General features: G+C 41.1%; 1 pseudogene; it reads right to left on the reverse strand.

The window, feature by feature from the left end:
* Window positions 1-15,592: 15,592 nt before the first annotated feature.
* Window positions 15,593-19,221, reverse strand: part of LOC102871780 — a 15,901-nt pseudogene continuing 12,272 nt past the window's right edge.

Genomic DNA, 19,221 nt, shown 5'->3' on the forward strand with positions numbered 1-19,221 from the left:
TTCCCAAATTTGTGCAACCACCACCACTATATAATCTTGGCAGTCACTCCATGTTCTTCCGTACCTCTAGCCTCTAGCAACCACAAACTTATTTTTGTCCTTTACTGGTTGTTGTTAGGTGCCATCAAATCTTATACAGCTCACAGCGATCCTCTGAACAACAGATCTGAATCCTGCCCTATCCTGTACCATCCTCACCATTTCTGACAGCTTTGAGCCCACTCCTGCAGTCACTGTCAATCCTTTGCTGCTCCTCCACTTCTCCAAGTATGGTGTCCCTCTCCCAGGAATAACCTCCCCTAGCAACATATCCAAAGTATGTGAGATGAAGCTTCATTATCTTTGCCTCCAAGGACCACTTTGACTCCACCTTCTCCAAGACATATCTGCTATTTTGACAATTCATAGACTATTCAGTGTATTCTCCACTAACAGTTCAAAGAAATCAATTCTTCTGTCATCTTAATTCATTGTCCATCTCTCAGATGCCTAGCAAGTGATTGAAAAGACCATGGCCTCAATCACGCACACCTTAGTTCTGAAAGTAGCATCATTGCTCTTCACTAATTTAAAGAGGTCCCTAACTAGAGGCTTTCCCAGTACAATACACGTACAGATCTCCTGACTACTGGTACTCTATGGATTTGCTTTGTCACCTGTTCTAAGCACTTTACATAAATGGAATAATTTGTGCCTGACTTCTTTCACTTAGCACAATGTTTTCAAGATCTATACAGTTTTAACATGTAGCATTCTTTTCTGTGCCCCAGTACTACTCCATTATACAGATGAATCAAATTCTGTTCCTTCAGATCTTCAACTGACAAATATTGATTGGCTTGTTTTCACTTTATATATCTCCCATCTGCCACTTTACCAAAAATGATATCCTTCTCCAGCGTTGAGGATCTGCATAAGAGGAATGCAGAGGAAGACGACATACATAGAGAAGAGGAAGACAAATTGTCAACAGAGATGCAGAGATCACAGGGATGTGACCATTATAGAATGAAAAAGGCAAAGAAAATTGTCCCCTAGAGCCATCTGATCTGAACACTTGACAACCTGACTTTGGCCCAGAGCAACGGGTTTGGACTTCCAGCCTCCAGAACTGAGAGAGCAAAATCAAATTATTTCAGCCACGTTTGTGGTAATTTGTGACACGACTCGTGGAACATGGAGGAAGGTGGTGGTGTTAGATGTCTTTGACTTGATTCTGGCTCATAGTAACGCTGGGTAACAGAACGAAATGCTACCTGGTCCTCTACGTGTAGCGCAACAATCGTTGCTGTGTTTGAGCCCATTATTGTACCAACTGTGCTAATAATCTATCTGATTGAGGATCTTCCTCTTTGTCACCAACTTCTTACTTTACAAAGCATGGTGACCTTCTGCAGGGGCTGGCCCCTCCTGATAGTATGTCCACAGTATGTGACGAGAAGCCTCACCATCCTTGCTTGTAAGGAGCATTCTGGCTACACTTCAGCAGAGACAGGTTCGTTCTTCTGACAGCTCATGTTATAGTCTGTCTTCATCAATACCATAATTCAAAGACATCAGTTCTTTTTCTGTCTTCGACGAGCCTGTTGAAAAATACCATGGCTTGGATCAGGTGTACTTTAGTCTTCAAATGTTCTTTCACACTTAGAAGAGGTCCTTTGTAGCCAATTTGCCCATTGCAGTGTGTCGTGTCATGTATTGTGTGCGGCTTTTATAGGTGTTGATTGTAGATGTAAGTGAACTGAAACACAGCCTCAGTCCTTTCTCCACTAATCAGGGTATTGCTTATCAGTGTTGTTTTTACCCCCATTTTACAGATAGGGAGACTAAGGCACAAGCTGTTTGAGTCACTAAACTCATAATTGAACTGATGCAGTTCCATGACAGGCATTGCCCTTAAAGTTTCTACTGTACAGTGTTTGGGAGTCTACAAAAATGTGAGTGTTTTTGGTGACTCAATGCTTAACTCTGTTGTTCACCAAAATATTAACAGTTCAGACTCACTTTATCTGCTTTCATAAAGATTCAGACTCACTTTATCTGCTTTCGTAAAGATTCCAAACCCAAATCTCCCAGGTCGATTCCGATGCCCCATGACCTGCAGGGCAGAGGAGCGCCCACAGGTTTTCCAAAAACAGTGGAGTTTTAGTCAGGCTGACTTTCTCCTGCAGAGCAGTCACCATGTCATCACCACCACTGTCACTGATACCACTTCTAACTCATAACAACCCTCCGTGGAGAGTCCAAGGCTGCAGAGTTTCACAGGATATTTTTTGGTGAAATCGAATTGGGTAGGACTCTTAGTGACCCTATCAACAACAGACCTGAACCCTGTCCTAACCTGTGCCATCCTCACAATACCCTCTTCGATACCCTCTAGCCCATTGCTGCAGTCACTGTGTCAATCCACCTTGTTAAGGGTCTTCCTCTCCTTCACTATCCCTCCACCTTCCCAAGCATGATATGCCTCTGCAAGGAATAGCCTCTCCTAGCAACATGCCCAAAATATGTGAGATGAAGCTTCGTCATTTTTGTCTCCATGGAGCACTCTGGCTGCACCTTCTCCAAGACATATCTGTTTATTCTATTGGCAGTCCATGTAATCTTCAGCACGCTTCTCCAGCACCACAGTTCAAAGGCATCAGTTCTTCCTCTGTCATTCCTATTCATTGTCCAGCTCTCAGCAGCACAGCAAGTGACTGAAAAAGACCATGGTCTAAATCAAGCACACCTTAATCTTCAAACTAACATCATTGCTCCTCAGTAATTTGGCAAGGGCCCCGATTGCAGACTTTCCAAGTACAATATGTCTCTTGATTTCCTAACTGCTGGTACCAAGTGTATTGATTGTGAACCCATGTAACATGAAGCTTTTGACAGTTTTAAGGTCTTTTCCATCCATCATGATGTCAGGGAACTCTGGTGGCGTAGTGGTAAGAAGATGCACTGCAATCCGAAAGGCACGCAGTTCGAATCCACCAGCTTCTCCACGGGTGGAGAATGGGCATACTTTTCCTGTGTGATTTACTGCTTCTGAAAATTAGCTGGAGGGTCAACAATGGGTGATTCTGACGCTATGGCACAGACCAACATTATAACATCACCTATTGAACCAGAGGTGAGAATTTTCTTTTCTATGTTAAGATGCAATCCTTGAGGCACATACTGCACAAAATTAAAAACCTGCAACTTTCAATATGGATTGCAAATCACCACCAGGTTTGCCCAAACCACTCATCTTTTGATTATTAGTCCAGCACTTCTACCATTGTGCCACAAGGGGGAGCAGTTCTACCCTGTAACACATGAGCTCACTATTTGACTCAAAGGGTTCTTATATGGTGCATTCAAAAGCCATCCAGGAAATAAAATTCAAAAAAGAAGAAGAAGGTGAGGGGTGGTAAAGCCATACAGGTGATAGGGTTGTAGGTGTATCCGCTCTAGGCCTCCTGTCAATCAAAGACATGTTCTCTGTATATTCTATTTTCACTGCCTTTGGCTACAAGCAGCCTTCTCCCAGCTAACAGTGGGACAGGGATCCCGTAACTTGTGTATATTCCCAATGCCACAGAGAGTTCTCTTCCCAAATTGATGCTTAGCTCACGAATACAGGACTTCTTGAAGGACTGCATGGTGAGATGCCTTCCTCTGGGAATTCCAGAATGCTCTGTGACCTCTCAGCCTCTGCTTCCATGTCTACAAAATATGAGTAATAGGATACACCTGAGAGCATTATCGCATGGACTAGAGACAGTATTTGTAAATGATTTCCAGAGTTCTTACATAAATGACTTATCAAACACAAACTGCCTGACGCCAAGTCAGAGCTGACTCAGCTGACCCTCTAAGCAGGTTTCTGGAGGCTGTGAATCACACAGGAGGAAGTTGTCCACCTTTCTCGCTCAGAGCTGCAGGTGGCTCAGAACATCCAGGGGGACCAGGGGGACATGAACCCTGGGTTAGCAGCACATCTCTACAGACTGCACCGCCATGCTCCTTAGAGAACTGCTATTGTCGTCCTTGTTAGGTGCCATTGCACCAACTAGGTCTCAGAATGACCCTGTGAGAACAGATCTGAACTTGCCCTGTCCTGCACCATCCTCCCAGTCTGTCATGCCCACGCCCCTTTGTGCCAGTCACTGTTTCACTCCATCCTGTTGAGAGTCTCCCCCTTTTTCCCTGACCCTCTACTTTTCCCAGCCTGGTGTCTTTTCCCAAGCACTGGCCTTTCCTGAAAACATGCCCAGAGTATGCGGAGTATGTGAGTGTCACCTCCTTGCCTCAAGGGTACATTGGCCTCACTTCCTCCAAGACTTGTTTGTTCATTTGGCATTCCTGGCAATAAGGTCACACTCATTCCAGTTGTCTCTCTCCAAATCATGGTGACCTTGGCAGTTTCAGGGAGCTCTAGAGGCTCTGAGACTCAAAGGCCGAGCCTCTGGTGGTTCAAAGCCAGCAGTGGCAACTCAGAAGAAAGATGAGTAATACAACCTCAGAAACCCAATGGAGGGTCTGTTGTGAATTGGTTCTGTCCTGAGGGCAATGCATTGTTGGTTTTTGTTTTGTTTTGAATCCTTCAAATCAATGTTCTTCAATCTTCAGATCATGCAGGAATGTGGTTGAATCATGGCCCCAGGCACACTGGAACAAAGTGATCCATTCTAGATCTCATTGTTGGATCCAGAAGGGGTCTATAGGTTCATTTTCACAAGGCGGTAGCCAGTCCTTTCTTCCTGCTCCATCATAGTCTAGAAACTCTGAAGAAATTGATTAACTAAGAAATGATAATGAGATATGTATATGCATGGTGTTCCTTTCTAAGGAATTGTGTAAAGTATGAAAGACAAAGGGCCACCCTCTTTGCCTCCAAGAAGCTCTGGCTACACTTTCCACAAGACATATCTGTTTGTACTTTAGGCAGTTCATGGGATATTCTGTACTCTTCTCTAGCAATACAACTATGAAATATATTTTCATACCCTCCAGGTGGGTAAAAATTTACAAGTCTGATAACATCAGAGTTTGGCAAGAATAAGAAAGTACAAGATGATGCAACAACTTTGGGACAAGTAACCACACCTAGGAAAATAGAGTCTGTGCCAGCCTGGCTAGCAGCCAGGTGTCCCCGAGGGCTTGGGAGGCTGTAAATCTTGCCTGGAGCAGACTGCCTCTAAAGCCAAACACATTGCCTTCGCATCAGTTCTGACTTAGAGCAACTTCCATCACATGGGGACACTGCATTAGGTTCTTAAGGTGAGAAATCTTAATGGGAGGACACAGCTTATCTTTTGCCTTGAAATATCAGGTGGATTTGAACTGCTGACCTTTCAGTTAGCAGCACACTACATTATACATAAAACCACCAGAAATCATTATGCATAGCCTACTCCCCAGTAATTAGACTGCTAAGGTTATTCCTCCGGTGCTCCAGAAGGTAGAAAAGAAATATGAATGTTCATGGTTACCTTGTTGACTACAACAAAAGCTAGCAGTAACACCAAATCTAGAATGGGAAAGTCTTTATGGTTATTTTCCCCAGTGAAACACCATACAGCCGTGAAAATAAATGAACAAGGGCTGTTTGTAACAATGTGGATGAATCTGAAGATAAATCTTAGTTGTGTGTGTGTGTACACCTCAAATAGGATCTGACTGGTACAGGAGGAGATTGCCCCTCCTTTTCCAGCAGAGCATCATGTGGATTCGAACCACGTATCTCTGGGATTGCAGTACAGCTTCTTGCCACTAGTCCACTAGAGCTCCCTTTGGTATTAACTTCTTAACACCTTCTTTCTTACTTTCTTACTTTTCACTTTCTTAGCCTCTAATTGTAATATTATATAAGAATGATGCCCTTTGTATTCATTTTTTTTGTTTTAAAGAAACAAAAGAATATGTGATTTAGACATACACACAAAGATTATGCAAAGATAAGGAAAAGCAAGAGATAAAGACAAAACATGAGACTAATTAGCCTTAAACTGGAGAGAATACAGCCAGGGACTTAAGATACTCAAAGGGTTTCAAAAATATTGGGAATTGTTAGGTTATATATATATATATATATATATATATATATATGTGTGTGTATACACACATATATGTATAAATATATAATAAAATATTTTATATATATAATTTATCTATATCTAATCTATATCTACTCTGTCTCTATCTCTATCTCTATCTCTATCTCTATCTCTATCTCTATCTCTATCTCTATCTCTATATCTATCTATCTCTATCATCTATCTATCTATCTATCTATCTATCTATCTATCTCAATTTCATCTATATAGCAAGTTTAGGGAGCTCTAATGGCTAAGCTGCAGGAAGCTGTGCTGCAATCCTGAAGGCATGCAGTTCGAATCCTCTAGCTCCTCTGTGGGAGAAGGATGGGCAGACTCCTCTCATGTGATTTGCTGCAAGAAAACTCACCCGAGAGTTAGTTATGGTTCAGTTCAGACTCGATGGTACACAACAACAACAAGAACATACAGCAAGTTTGTATTATAAATCTATATCATTTTTGTTTCTTTTTCTTAATTTATTACTCATTTCAATGAAAATTTACAGAGACTTTGGGATTTCCATTCATTCATTGTTGCATTTTTCTCCCCTCCCAAACCCCCAGTACACTACCCTCTTGGAAAAGTAAAAGAAAAATTCTTTCATTGTTTCCCAATCCCTCCCCCCAGGTCCACTCCACTATGCAGCCTTTGCTCTGGACTCCTGTCATGATAAAAATACCTAATCACATATCCCTTTAGAACAGTTTTCTACCTCTTCTGTTTCAATGCAGTATATATTATTGAACCCATCTCTCTCAGTCTCCCCCCTACCCCGAGGTCAGTCCTGTTTTAGAACAGTGGCACCATGCAGTATTTGTCCTTTTGTGAGTGAGATAATTCACTCAGCATAATGTCCTCCAGGGTCACCCATTTTGAATAATATTGCATGAGTTTCTTGTTTTTCAATGCAGCATAGTATCCCGTTGTGTGACTGTACCTCAGCTGCTCTGTCCTTTCTTTTGTTCATGGGCACTTAGGTTGTTTCTAACTCCTTGCTATTGTGAACAAAGCCGTGATAAACATGGGTGTGCATATATCTGCTTGGGTGGCAGTTATGGTCTCTTTGGGATATATTCCCAGTAGTGGAATTGCTGAGTCAAATGGTATCTCTATTTGCAACTTTTTGAGAAAGCGCCATACCACCTTCCACAGTGGTTGCACCACTTTACACTCCCACCAAAAGCAAATAAGGGTTCCAGTTTCTCCGCAACCTCGCCAGCATTTGTTGCTTGCTGTTCTGTTAAATTTTGCTATTCTGACTGGAGTGAGATGATATCTCATAGTTGTTTTAATCTGTATCATTTTTAAAGTTTGTGGAAAGAGCCTGCACAGAGGCACGTGATCCGAATCCACCAGTTGCTCTGTGGGAGAAAGATGGGCGGTCTCCTCTTGTGTGACTTATTACCTTTGAAAACCTACTGGAGGCTCAGCTATGACTCAGTTTCAACTCAATGGCGCATAACAACAGCAAGCTCGGTGGCCTACAGGGAAGAAGCTGAGCTGCAATTCCAAAGGCAGGCAGTTTGAATCCAGTAGGAGAAGGATGGCAAATTTCTCGTGAGATTTACTCCCTCTGAAAGCCTGCTGGAGGGTCAGCTATGTGTTGGGCCCGACTGAATGGAACACAACAACAAAACACACACACACACATAGTTGTTAGGTGTCAACAAGTCGAGTATGACTCACAGTGACCCTATGGACAGCCAACCTGAAGCCTGACCTATCCTATGCCGTCTTCATCATCTCTGAGACACCAGAGCCTATTGCTCAAGTCACCGTGTGAATACATCTCATTAAGGGTCTTCCTCTCCTTCACTACCTCCACCCCCATCTTTCCAAGCATGATGTCCCTTTCTGAGGAATAGCCTCACCCAACTACATGTCTGTATTGTATTGTATTGTATTGTATTGTATTGTATTGTATTGTATTGGGCAAGTATTTGTATTGTCCAAAGTATGTAAGATGAGGCTTGATCATCTTTGTCTCCCAGGAGCGCTCTGGCCACACCTTTTCCAAGACAGACGTGTTTCTTCTTTTGTCGTACTCCTGGCCAACACCACAGCTCAAAGGCATCAATTCTTCTGTTATCTTTATGCATTGTCGAGCTCTCTGATACATAGCAGTTGGTAATAGAGAAGACCATGACCTGGTGCACCTTAGTCTTCAAAGTGACATCTTTGCTCTCCAGTGCTTTGGATAGGTCCCTGACAGCAAACTTGCCCAATACAATACGTCTCCTGATTTCCTGACTGCTGGTACTAAGGGTGTTGATTACTGATCCAAGCAGGATGAAGTCATTGACAGCTTCAATGTTTTCTCCATTTATCCTAATGTTAACTGTTGGGCATGTGGTGAAGACCTTTGTCTTCTTGATGTTGAGATGTAATCTTTACTGAAGGCTGTAGTCCTGGTGGCCTAGTGGTAAGAAGCTGCTTTGCAATCCTAAAGGTATGGAGTTCAAATCCACCAGTTGCTCCGCAGAAGTTGTTGGTTTTGCCTTGGTGGAACCGACTAATAGCTGACCCTCCAGCAAGTTTTCAGAAGCACTTAATAACATGAGATTACCCATCCATCTTGCATAGAGCAATGGTGAATGCAAGGCACGCACTTTGAGTTTGCAGCATAATCTCCTTTGCAATTTACTGTCTCTGAAAACTTATTGGAGGGTCAGCTATAATTTGGCTGTTACTAAAAAACACACAATTCTCTCTTTCTCTCTCTCTCTCTCTCTCTCTGTGTGTGTACACATACAAACTTTAGAAATGTCTTAATCTAACTTGTAATTCTTGTCCCTGATGATGAGATTGTTGTTGTTAGGTGCCGTCGAGTCCCTAGCAACTCATAGCTACTGTATGTACAAGAAACCTAAAATCTGTTCTATCCTGTGCCAACCTCACTGTCTCTGACACACCTACCCCCCCATTACCTCAGTCACTGAATCAATCCATCTCATCGAGGATCTTCTGCTCTTGCGCTGTCCCTCCATCATCCCAAGCCTGACATATCTCTCTGAGGACTGGTCCCTCCTTGCAACATGTCCAAAGTATGTCAAGCAAAACTTCAGAATTCTTGCCTCCAAGAAGCAGCCTGGTTTCACCCTCTCCAGGATGAACCTATTTGTCCATGTTATATTCAATATTCTTTTCCAACACCACAGCTCAAAGATACCAGTTCTCCTTCTATCATCCCTAGACATCGTCCAGCTTACTGACACATCACAAGTAATTGCAAAGACCATAGCCTGAATCAGATGCACCTTAGTCTCCAGACTAATATTGTTGCTCTTCAGTACTTTGGAGAAGTCTCTGACAGCAGACTTTCCCAGTGAAATTAATCTTTTAATTTCCTGGTTGCTTGTACCAAGAATGTTGATTGTGGAGCTAAACAAACTAAAGCTGCTAACAGTCTCAATCTCTTCACCATCTATCATGAGGGCTCAGTGGTGAGAATCTTTGTTTTCTTGATGTTGAGCTTCAATCCATGTCGTCCTCAATTTCAGCAAGCCGGGTTGTGTCATCTGCATTACATAGGTTGTTGATGAGTCTACCTTCAATGCTGATGCCACATTTCTCCTTATTTATACCCTTACACAAAAGAAATTGTATTCTTATATTATTTTCATTTACAGGTATATTACGTTTGTTATGACACAAACACAGACTACTGAGAACTTCATTTTTGTTGGTATGTGACCAACATCAGGTTGACTGTGACTCACAGTGACCCTACAAACAACAGATGGAAACTGGGCCCTCTCCTGCACCGTCCTCCCTGCCACCTCCACTTTTAAGCCTTTTGTTGTAGTCACTATGCACTACGCTGTTCCATTGCTTTGAGAATCTTTCTTCCATTCCCTAACTTTCTGCTTTTCCCGTCATGATGTCCTTTCGCGTGGACTGGAGCCTCTTGACAGCATGTCCACATTACATGAGACGAAGACTCACCATTCTTGCCTTTAAAGGCCACACTGATAGCACTTCTTCCAAGACAGGTTTGTTTGTTTGTTTGTCAATGGAGGAGATATTCATTTCTTGCCTCCAGCACCACAACTCAGAGGCATCAATCCTTCGTTGGTCTTTCTTTACAACTTTCACATGCATATGAAGCAATTGAAAATACCATGGCTTGGGGCAGATGCACCTTAGTCAATAAAATGTCATCCTTGCTCCCTGTCACTTTAAAGTGGTCCTTGGCAGCAAAGTTGCCTAAGGCAAGATTTGTTTTGATGTCTTGACTGCTGCTACCATGGATGGTGATTGGAGAACCAAGTGAAATGAAATCCTTGACAATTTTTATCTTCTCTTCACTTATCTTGATGTTGCCTACAGGTGTTTAATTATCTCTTCTGTTTCCCTTGCGAACCCAGACACTGGGTTACAGTTCAGCTCTGTCAATACCATGTCGGGGCAGAGTTGGCTTAGATCTGTGTCCACATGGTTGGTTTTGCCAGTATAAGCTATGTAATATGATGGAGGTGATGGAGGAAGATCCAGGAATGATTGTGCCACTTCCCCGTAATGCTTATGGGTTGACCAGTAGTTGAGAAAGAGATGGGTCGGATCAGAACTCTTTCCTACATAGTTTCTTAAAAAAACAGTAATGTGTCTGATTGAGTTTTGAACTGACGTAGCTCACTTGCTTTGATGTACTTAGATTATAAGCAGCCCTTCTGTCTCTGAAAAGAAGCATTTCCTAGCCTCAACCTGTTTCTTCATCCGTACATGGATGGATACGGTAACTCTTTTGATAAAAGCGAGGAAAGATTTTGAAACTGTAATGGAAATATTAGATATTTCACTCTAGGTAGAAACTCCAGTGATCTGAAATAGAATGTGTGTGTGTGTGTGTGTGTGTGTGTGTGTGTGTGTGTGTGTGTACCATCAAATTGGATCTGACTGGTACAGGAGGAGGTTGTCCCTCCTTCTCCAGCAGAGCATCTGGTGGATTCGAACCACAAACCTCTGCGATTGCAGTGCAGCTTCTTGCCAGTAGGCCACGAGAGCTCCCTCAAATAGAAATTTTTGAGCTGCTGTCTCTCATGGTGTAAGCAGGATTATGTTGTTGCATAATATCAAGTCAGAACCAACTCACAGCTGACTCTCCAGTGGGTTTCCACCGGCAGTAAATCACATGGGAGGAGTCTGCCCATCCTGCAGCGTGACTGGTGTATTAGAACCATGTGCCTTTGGGTTGGCAGCACAGCCTTAACCACTAGGCCACCAGAGCTCCATCTGCACGATAATAGGTTGTATAATTCACTGTAACTGGCTGTTTTGTTTTGTTTTCTGTGTATACAGAATTGGTTTTGTTTTGGTCAAAACCTTGTCTGCTTATACTGTCAATTTCCTAGACAATGAAATCCCTTGGTAGAATATCTTGAAACTTTTCTCCTTTTTATACTATTGCGGAAGGAATTGTGTCCACCTCAGAAATAAGTTTGTGGCCGTGAACACTGATGAGTGAAGACTAGATGAGCTGTGGGAGGATATTAAGAATATCATCTAGGAAGAATACAAAAGGTCATTACAGAGACAGTGTAGGAAGAAAAGACCAAGATGGATACCAGAAAAACTCTGAATATTGCACTGGAATGCCGAGAAGCCAAAGCAAAGGGAAAAAAACCCAGGAAGTTCAAGAGCTGAACAGACGATTTCAAAGGGCAGCTCAGGAAGACAAAGCAAAATATTATAATGGAATGTGCAAAGAGCACATTGGAAAATCAGAAGGGCCAAATTTGCTTGGCATTTCTTAAGCTGAAAGAACTGAAGAACAAATTCTAGTCTTGAGTTGCAATACTTAATAATGTTATGAGAGGAATATTGAATTATATCTGAAGCATCAAAAGAAGATAAAAGGAATATGCTAAAAAAATTAAAAAAAAGGAATATGCTGAGTCACTATCAAAAATATTTGGCTGACATAGAATTTCATAAAACAACATACGATCAAGAGGCAATGGTGATGAAGGAGGAAGTTCAAACTGCTCTGATGGAACAGGCAAAAAACAAGGCCCCAGGAATTGATGGAATATCACTTGACGTATTTCAACAAACACATACTGCCCTGAGCAGTAGGTATCCCTATACTTAAAAGGGGTGCTGGTGATTTAGTGGTAAAATGTTCAACTGCCGAGTGAAAAGTTGGTGGTTCAAATCCATCAGTCACTTCACAAGAGAAAAGACTTAGTTGTCTCCTCCTCAAAGATTTCAAACAGAAACAAAGGTCATTGTACTAGTTCATACTGACCGTCCAAGACTGAGAGCTTTCAAGGCTGTAGTGTTTACAGAAGGAGTCTTACTGGCCTATGACCTCATGTATTGGACTGCTGACCAAAAGGTCAATGGCTCGAATCTGCTCTGTGGGGAAAAGATGGGCAATCTCCTCCCTAAAGATTGACTCCCTCAGGAGCCTGGTGGAGAATCACTGTGGCTTGTAATCAACTCAGCAGTAGGACCGTTGGCTCTAGTTTAATCTTGTCAGAAGCATACTGTCTCCTCTCTCGCCCATTCATAAAAATGAATACTGAGGAGATCATGTGGGGAGTCCATCCTGTTCTTATCAGGCTGCTCTGAGTGGGAATCAACTCAAAAGCACATAACAGCTCACAAATGTACTTCCCTTTGGGACTTCTCTGTTATGCCAATGAGACCATAGTGAGGGTGTGTCTTTTTTTTTTGACAGTACAACTGTAGATATAGATATGTTTAGACACGCACACCTCTGATACACTTTATTAGTTTTGCTCTTCTAGAGAACTCAGCCTAAGACATAATTATTTATGTTATGGGTCTCTAACAAATGTTTGCTATACCTTTTTTCAATTTTTATTAATTTTAATAAACATTTACAGAGATTTTTTTTATTTCCATTCATTCATTGCTGCACTTTTCTCCCTGCCCACCCCTCCTACCAGTTTGCTCCTCTCTTTAAAAAGGAAAAGGAAAAAAAATCCTTCATTGGTATACAATTCCCCCATGCCTCCCCCCCCACCCCAAGTACACTTCTCTATGCAACCTTAATTCTGGACTCCTGTGCTAACCATAACACTTAGTCATATATTGCCTCTAATCTGTTCTTTCCCTCATCTGTTTCAATACAGGGTGTGTCTTAAGCCACCCATTTGTGGTAGTCTTCCCAGCATTTCTAAGAAACTAAGCCTCTGTCTGCTTCCCCCAGCCTCCATTGTCGTCAAAAGATGACACCCACAGGTTCACCAATACAGCTTTCATGCTTAGTAATCAATGACATGGAGTCTATTTTTCTCGTTGGGCCACCATTATTGCTGTCATTTTCCAAATGATCCTACTGTCGAGTCCATCAGCATAAGCTCAAAACCCTTCGTTGATCAACTGATCATTTCCTCCTCCCTCTCAGCCTGGTAAAATCACTGCCATCAAGTTGATTCAGCGCAGAACAAGCCTGTGGGTCAGAGGAAAAATTACTAAGGCTGTAAATCTTTATGGAAACAAAGTGTCTCCAACCACCAACCTTTTGATTATTAGTCAAATTCTTTAAGCATAATACCATTAGGGCTCCTTGCTACCCTGGTAACTGTTAATAACTTTTGATTTCTTTATATTTGTTTATTTCATACATGTGAGATTATATGCTATTTTTCCTTTAGTGATTGACTTATTTTACTCGGCATATTGTTTAAAGGATCACCCACGCTTTGGCATGTTTTGGAACATCATTTCTCTTTATAGCTGCTAAATAATGTATTCTTTGTTTTTTATTATTTTTTAAAATTTTGTTGTTTTTTTTTAACGTGTGTAGCATCAAATCGGACCTGATTGGTACAGAAGGAGATTGTCCCTCTAATGATGTATTCTTTGTGTCAGCTACATTTCCCCCTATACATTCATCTGTTGCTACACATTTTGGTCGTTTCCATCTTTTGGCAATTGTGAAAATTGTTGAGTTACTATTGATGTACAGGGTCTGTTTGCACTTCTGCATTCATTTCTTACGGGTATAATCCTAGGATTGAGTTTGTTTCTAAGACATGACCAAAGTTCATTCCTTTTCTTGAGCTTCTAACAATGGCTATGTCTGGGAGGAAGGAGTCTGTTAAATCCACCGAGAATCCAGTTGAAATAAGTAACCAAGAGGGAAGTGGGAAAATGTGGTTACATTAAAGAGATTGCAACTAAGTTTTGAAACAAAATGTAGAAATTGTTGGCTGGAATAATAATTTGCTTTGTAAAAGGTCACTTAAAGTAAAATAAATTGCTTTTAAAAAATCTAGTTGATTAATACTAACTTCCTAATTGTCAAAGCAAAGGTAATTCTTAATTTTAAAAGTGGATTTTTAGGCATTTTATATTATTCATCTCCCCCCCCCCCCTTTAAATTCTTGCTTGGTTTGATGAGCCTTCCTCAATCCTCCTGATGCCACACTCTTCTTCAGGAAGCAGTAGATCCAACTTTTTGTCCCTGACTAATTGGGATGGGTGTATCGGAGATGGTGCGATTGGCACAGGATGGAACAGAGTTTAGGACTGTTGTACATAGGGTCGCTATGAGTCACAAGCAACTCAACGGCACATAACAACAACAACAACAACAACATTCGCCATCAATGAATAGTCTTTCCACGTCTTCATTTCAACCTGGTGCCTCCTTTTGGAGTAATTCTCCCAACATGTTGGGGCTGGATCCCCTATAATTGGTGCCCGGGCAGGACCGCTGAACACGGAGGGAAAACACCAAGGGATCTGTGAAAGTCGTAAGGTAGGAACTTACTGAATTTGCCTTCAGTGAAGGGAAAGATCAGAGAAGAAGGGCGGAGATGGGGATTAATCAGATAAAAATATTGTATGTGCACACTTTTCAGAATATGTTAAAAACCCGCTGTGTAAAATTAAATCTGCAACAACTTTATACTTTCAGCTTGTGGAGATTTGTTAGAGATACCTTAGACTCTAGGAATGAGTTAAATAAGTTGAAAGAAGATGTTGAAAGTAATCATGCACTGAAATGTGGACCAGGGAAGGAGAGAAAGGATGAGACTCCCCCGATATATATTATATCCCTCCCTGGAGATAGGCATGGAAGGTGAGGAGTCATAGAACAAGATGAAACAGATCTTGAGAAGGGAACTGCTCAAAATTGGCCTATACCCCCAAATTCTGAAGTTTTTTTTAGCTCGAAAGCTGAGGATATTTATGGAAAGTCCTAGACTGCTGTGACATCGCCTCCTCTTTCTCTCTCCCTCCCCTCCCCCCAGCACTCTGTGTAGCTACTAACTTGCAGCATCAAGGGGAGAGTCCCAAGCAAAACTAAAAGTGTTAGATTCAAAGGCAGTGCTGCAGCTGATTAATCACTCAAACCTTATACCTTATTCAACTCAGGAAAAGTGCATGAATTAGAAACTGATGTCTTTTGGTTAAGGAACTATGGGAATAATTTTTAAATGCAATAGTCTTAGTAGACAAAGTTTCCAGATTCATATTAGAAGTATAAGTCTAAAGTTTACTTTTTTAAAAAAATCTCATAACCTTTTTATTATAAGAGTGGCTTATTGGTAGGATTTCTGGTAACATGCACGGGCCCCAGGGCCTCCAAACTTCTTGGATTCACAGCAACGAGGGTCAGCTACAAGCAAGGTCCGGTCATACTGGATGAGGATGTCTTTGATTTCCTTCTTGGAGGCCTCATCCACATATTTCTGATAATAGGCAACCAAGGCTTTGGAGATAGACTGACGGATTGCATAAATCTGGGCAACATGACCACCACCCTTCACACAGACTCAAATGTCCACACCGGCAAAGCGTTCTTTACCCAGAAGCAGAACAGGTTCCAGGAGCTTGTACTGCAGCGTGCGGGGCTCAATCATCTCCAGAGGCCGGCCGTTCACCTTGATAAGGCCGTTGCCCCGTTTGCAGTGTGCCACGGCTGTGGCGGTCTTCTTGCATCCGAAGACTTGCACGGACTGCAGCGGGCCCTTGGACGGCACGGCAAACAGCTATCAGGAGACGTCCTCGCCGTGCAGCTCTGCCAAGTCTAAAGTTTATTGATGAAATTATTGTTCCTTTACCTACAAACTGGTTAAATAATTGCTCGACTTTTGCTTCTTCCTTATCAAGCATTTCCTACTATTAATAGATCAAAAGTAAGAGGATTTTGAGATACTGAAAAATATTTGTTTTGAAAAACTATCATTAATGATCAAAAGTCCTCTCTTTTTCTGTTTATCAAATTTCTTTTACAGGTCTTGTGGATATAGAAGCTAATGTGTCTGTTATTAGTAAAAAATAATTAGCCTCTTAATTGGCCTTTGCAAAAAATTAACATTAACTCTTTCTAAATTAGAAATCTTTCTCAATGTTTAAAGGTCTAAGAATATTTATGATTGTGCAGAACCTGATGACCAAAATGCTCAAATGCAATTTTATGTGCTATACATTAGTGCTTATTTATGGAAAAGAAATTTATTAAAACAATCTGGAGCTTTTTTATCTATCCCTGCTTTGTCAGATGCTGAATTCTAAAGTCTTGCACTTTTAGTAGAAAAGATGATATAGAACCTGCAACTCCCTTTGGAATTCTCCTTTGTTATTAATAGGAAAAGTATTAAAACTCAGAAGAGTCTAAAATATGGGTAAGAATAGGAAGAAAAACTTGTTAACACAGAAATATGAGGAACAGTCGGAAATAATGAGAAAGGTGTTATAAGAGGCCTCAATGTTTGTGTTGTTTTGTCTTTTGTCTGCCGTGTTTGTTGTGTTTTTGTCTTATGTTCAAAGTTATAATACTGATGAGCTCATACAGTTTAAAGGTTTCAGTAAAGAACAAGAATTGGTAGTGAAAAGATTGAAATTAAAATAGTCCCTATAGTTCTCAGCTGAATTAAACTCAAGTTTCTATAGTTCTCAGCTAAGTTAAACTCAGGAATTTTTAAAGCCCCACACCCAGGTATCCAGGGCAACAGTATTTCAAGAATAGCTAGCAGAAGGGCAGAGCAAACAAGCAAAGACTGTTTCTCAACTGATAACCCATGCGCCTTTGTTTCCAGACTGATAACCAATGTATCTTGTGCTTTTCCACTGCCCTAGAGTTTGAACTCATTGTATAATTAAGAATTTGTGACACCACCATATAGTTAAAGATCTATCTAACTGCTACATGTGCTACGTGACTGCCACAAGTGCTACATGCAAAAATGCTGTGTAAACCCTGAGCGAACACTGAACCAATGAATTCAAACTGTGCTTTCATCACCCAATGAGAAGCTGATACTCAGTTGTATCCCCCTAAAGTGTATAAAAAAACCCAACTTTGTCTGCTCTGGGTCAGCTCCTCTATCTCTTGCCAGAGATAAGAGTCGGCAGGAGCTCCGCAATAAACCTCTTATCTCTTGCTGTTGCATCAAGCCGGTGTCTTGGAGTCTTGGGTTTTCGCCGTCCACTCAGGACAGAACAGGACCAGCGGTTCGGGGGTCCTTCAGTAGAGACAAATATAAAGTTAATATCTACATGAATTTCTAATCTCATAGGCCAGGAAATGCTAAGAGAGGGTGTTTCAAATGTCTCAAGGCGCCAAAAGAGACTTTTTGTCTCAAGAGATCTTTGAAAATTCAGCTCTTGGCATCCTCTTATCACCTTCATATAGCCATGCATTCTATCTGGTATCTACATGCTTAGGTAGAAATTTCCATATGTTTCAGCCAGTATTGTAAAATACACATGCCAGTGGCCTGCACTACAAGTCTATGTGAGTTGTGTGTATCTGTGTTAGTTGCTCTACTTTAAATGAAAACCTGTAAGAGTAAAAATAAAAACTCCACTATAGCCCCTTAATTAATGCTTGCCTGTGTTGAACCTAGTCGTGTAAGTCAAAGCTACAGAGTTTGATGATCACTTTCCTTCTAATACTCTTTTCAATTCTTCAGAAACATATCTCTTTGCCTTTACATATATATATCATAAAGGTCCTGTTGTGCCCACGAAATGCCCCTCAAAGAAATCCAGAAACACGCCTGAAATTTCAAGAGCATTTATTGTTTAATTTTTCCACGTGTGGAGGCTTTTTCGCTTTCCTCAGAAAGGTGGTGAAGGGAAAAAGCCCTGAGTTTTCCCTCCCACTTGCTTTTATAGCTTTTTCTTCGGTGCCCCTGCTAGGGCAAAGAGATTGGCGGGCCAGGGGGAGTCAGTCATTTGGTCGGCTTTTGATGGGCTGGTTACTTTGCCCGCCTTTACTCTTTTTGTGTCAAGTAGACACTAGTTAATTCCTTACTTTTTCAAAGACAGACTGGGTTTTACCCGGGGCTGTGTTTGCCCTAAGCCAAGAATTTTTATGGCCCCCTTCTGCCTCCAGCACTAATGGGGATTTATAAAAATGGGGTTTCTTCTGCCCCTTCAGTCCTAACATTTTTACAGATGTTTCTAATTATGGAAACAATAGAATATTGGAGTATTAACAAATTCATAATTTAATCATCTCTTTATAAATCAGTACTAGAAAGCGAATTATGTGCTATTCTTTTTTTTAGCTTTAAGGAAGATCTGATGACAATATGGATATTACTATTATTATTATTATTATGTCTTGCAAACGGAGGGTCCCAAAGAATGGAATAATTTTATAGTTATTAGTAATGGGACAAACAGCCAGGAATGAAATAGAGCACAGAGCTTAGAACAGGGGGCCAGCAGTTCTTGACTGAAAACCCCTAGCCAAGCTTCTCTGTATCTTTAAGAATTATCAGGAAGTAAATAAAAAAAGAATTCAATGCAAATAAAGCTCTTTCTATTGAAAACCTTCCTCCTGGCTCAAGAGGGAGGGGTTCACAAATGCAAGAATTTGGCATGTGTGCCTCAGGGTGAACTTCAGCTCAGGAAGCAACACTCCCTCTGTGGGGGTTCCTTGCTGTCTCCTGTCTACAACCAACAAACAGCTTATTTTCTAGGATCTAACACAAGGAAAATCCTAACTTATATATCTGCGGTTCCTTCAATTCCTAAACAAAGGTTTTCATATAATGTTTAGTATAAACATTTTACTGTCCCATGATTATGTGGTATTTAAAATTGCAGTTATCAAATTAGGGCATTTTGAGGTAATAAACACACATAAAAGAATTTAGTATATCCAAACTACTGAACAAAATATCATCTTAAGAGTAAAATTAAAGTTTTAACATGG

Source organism: Elephantulus edwardii, unplaced genomic scaffold (assembly GCF_000299155.1).
Source record: "Elephantulus edwardii isolate Elephantulus edwardi_28Jun2011 unplaced genomic scaffold, EleEdw1.0 scaffold00087, whole genome shotgun sequence".
Taxonomy (NCBI): domain Eukaryota; kingdom Metazoa; phylum Chordata; class Mammalia; order Macroscelidea; family Macroscelididae; genus Elephantulus; species Elephantulus edwardii.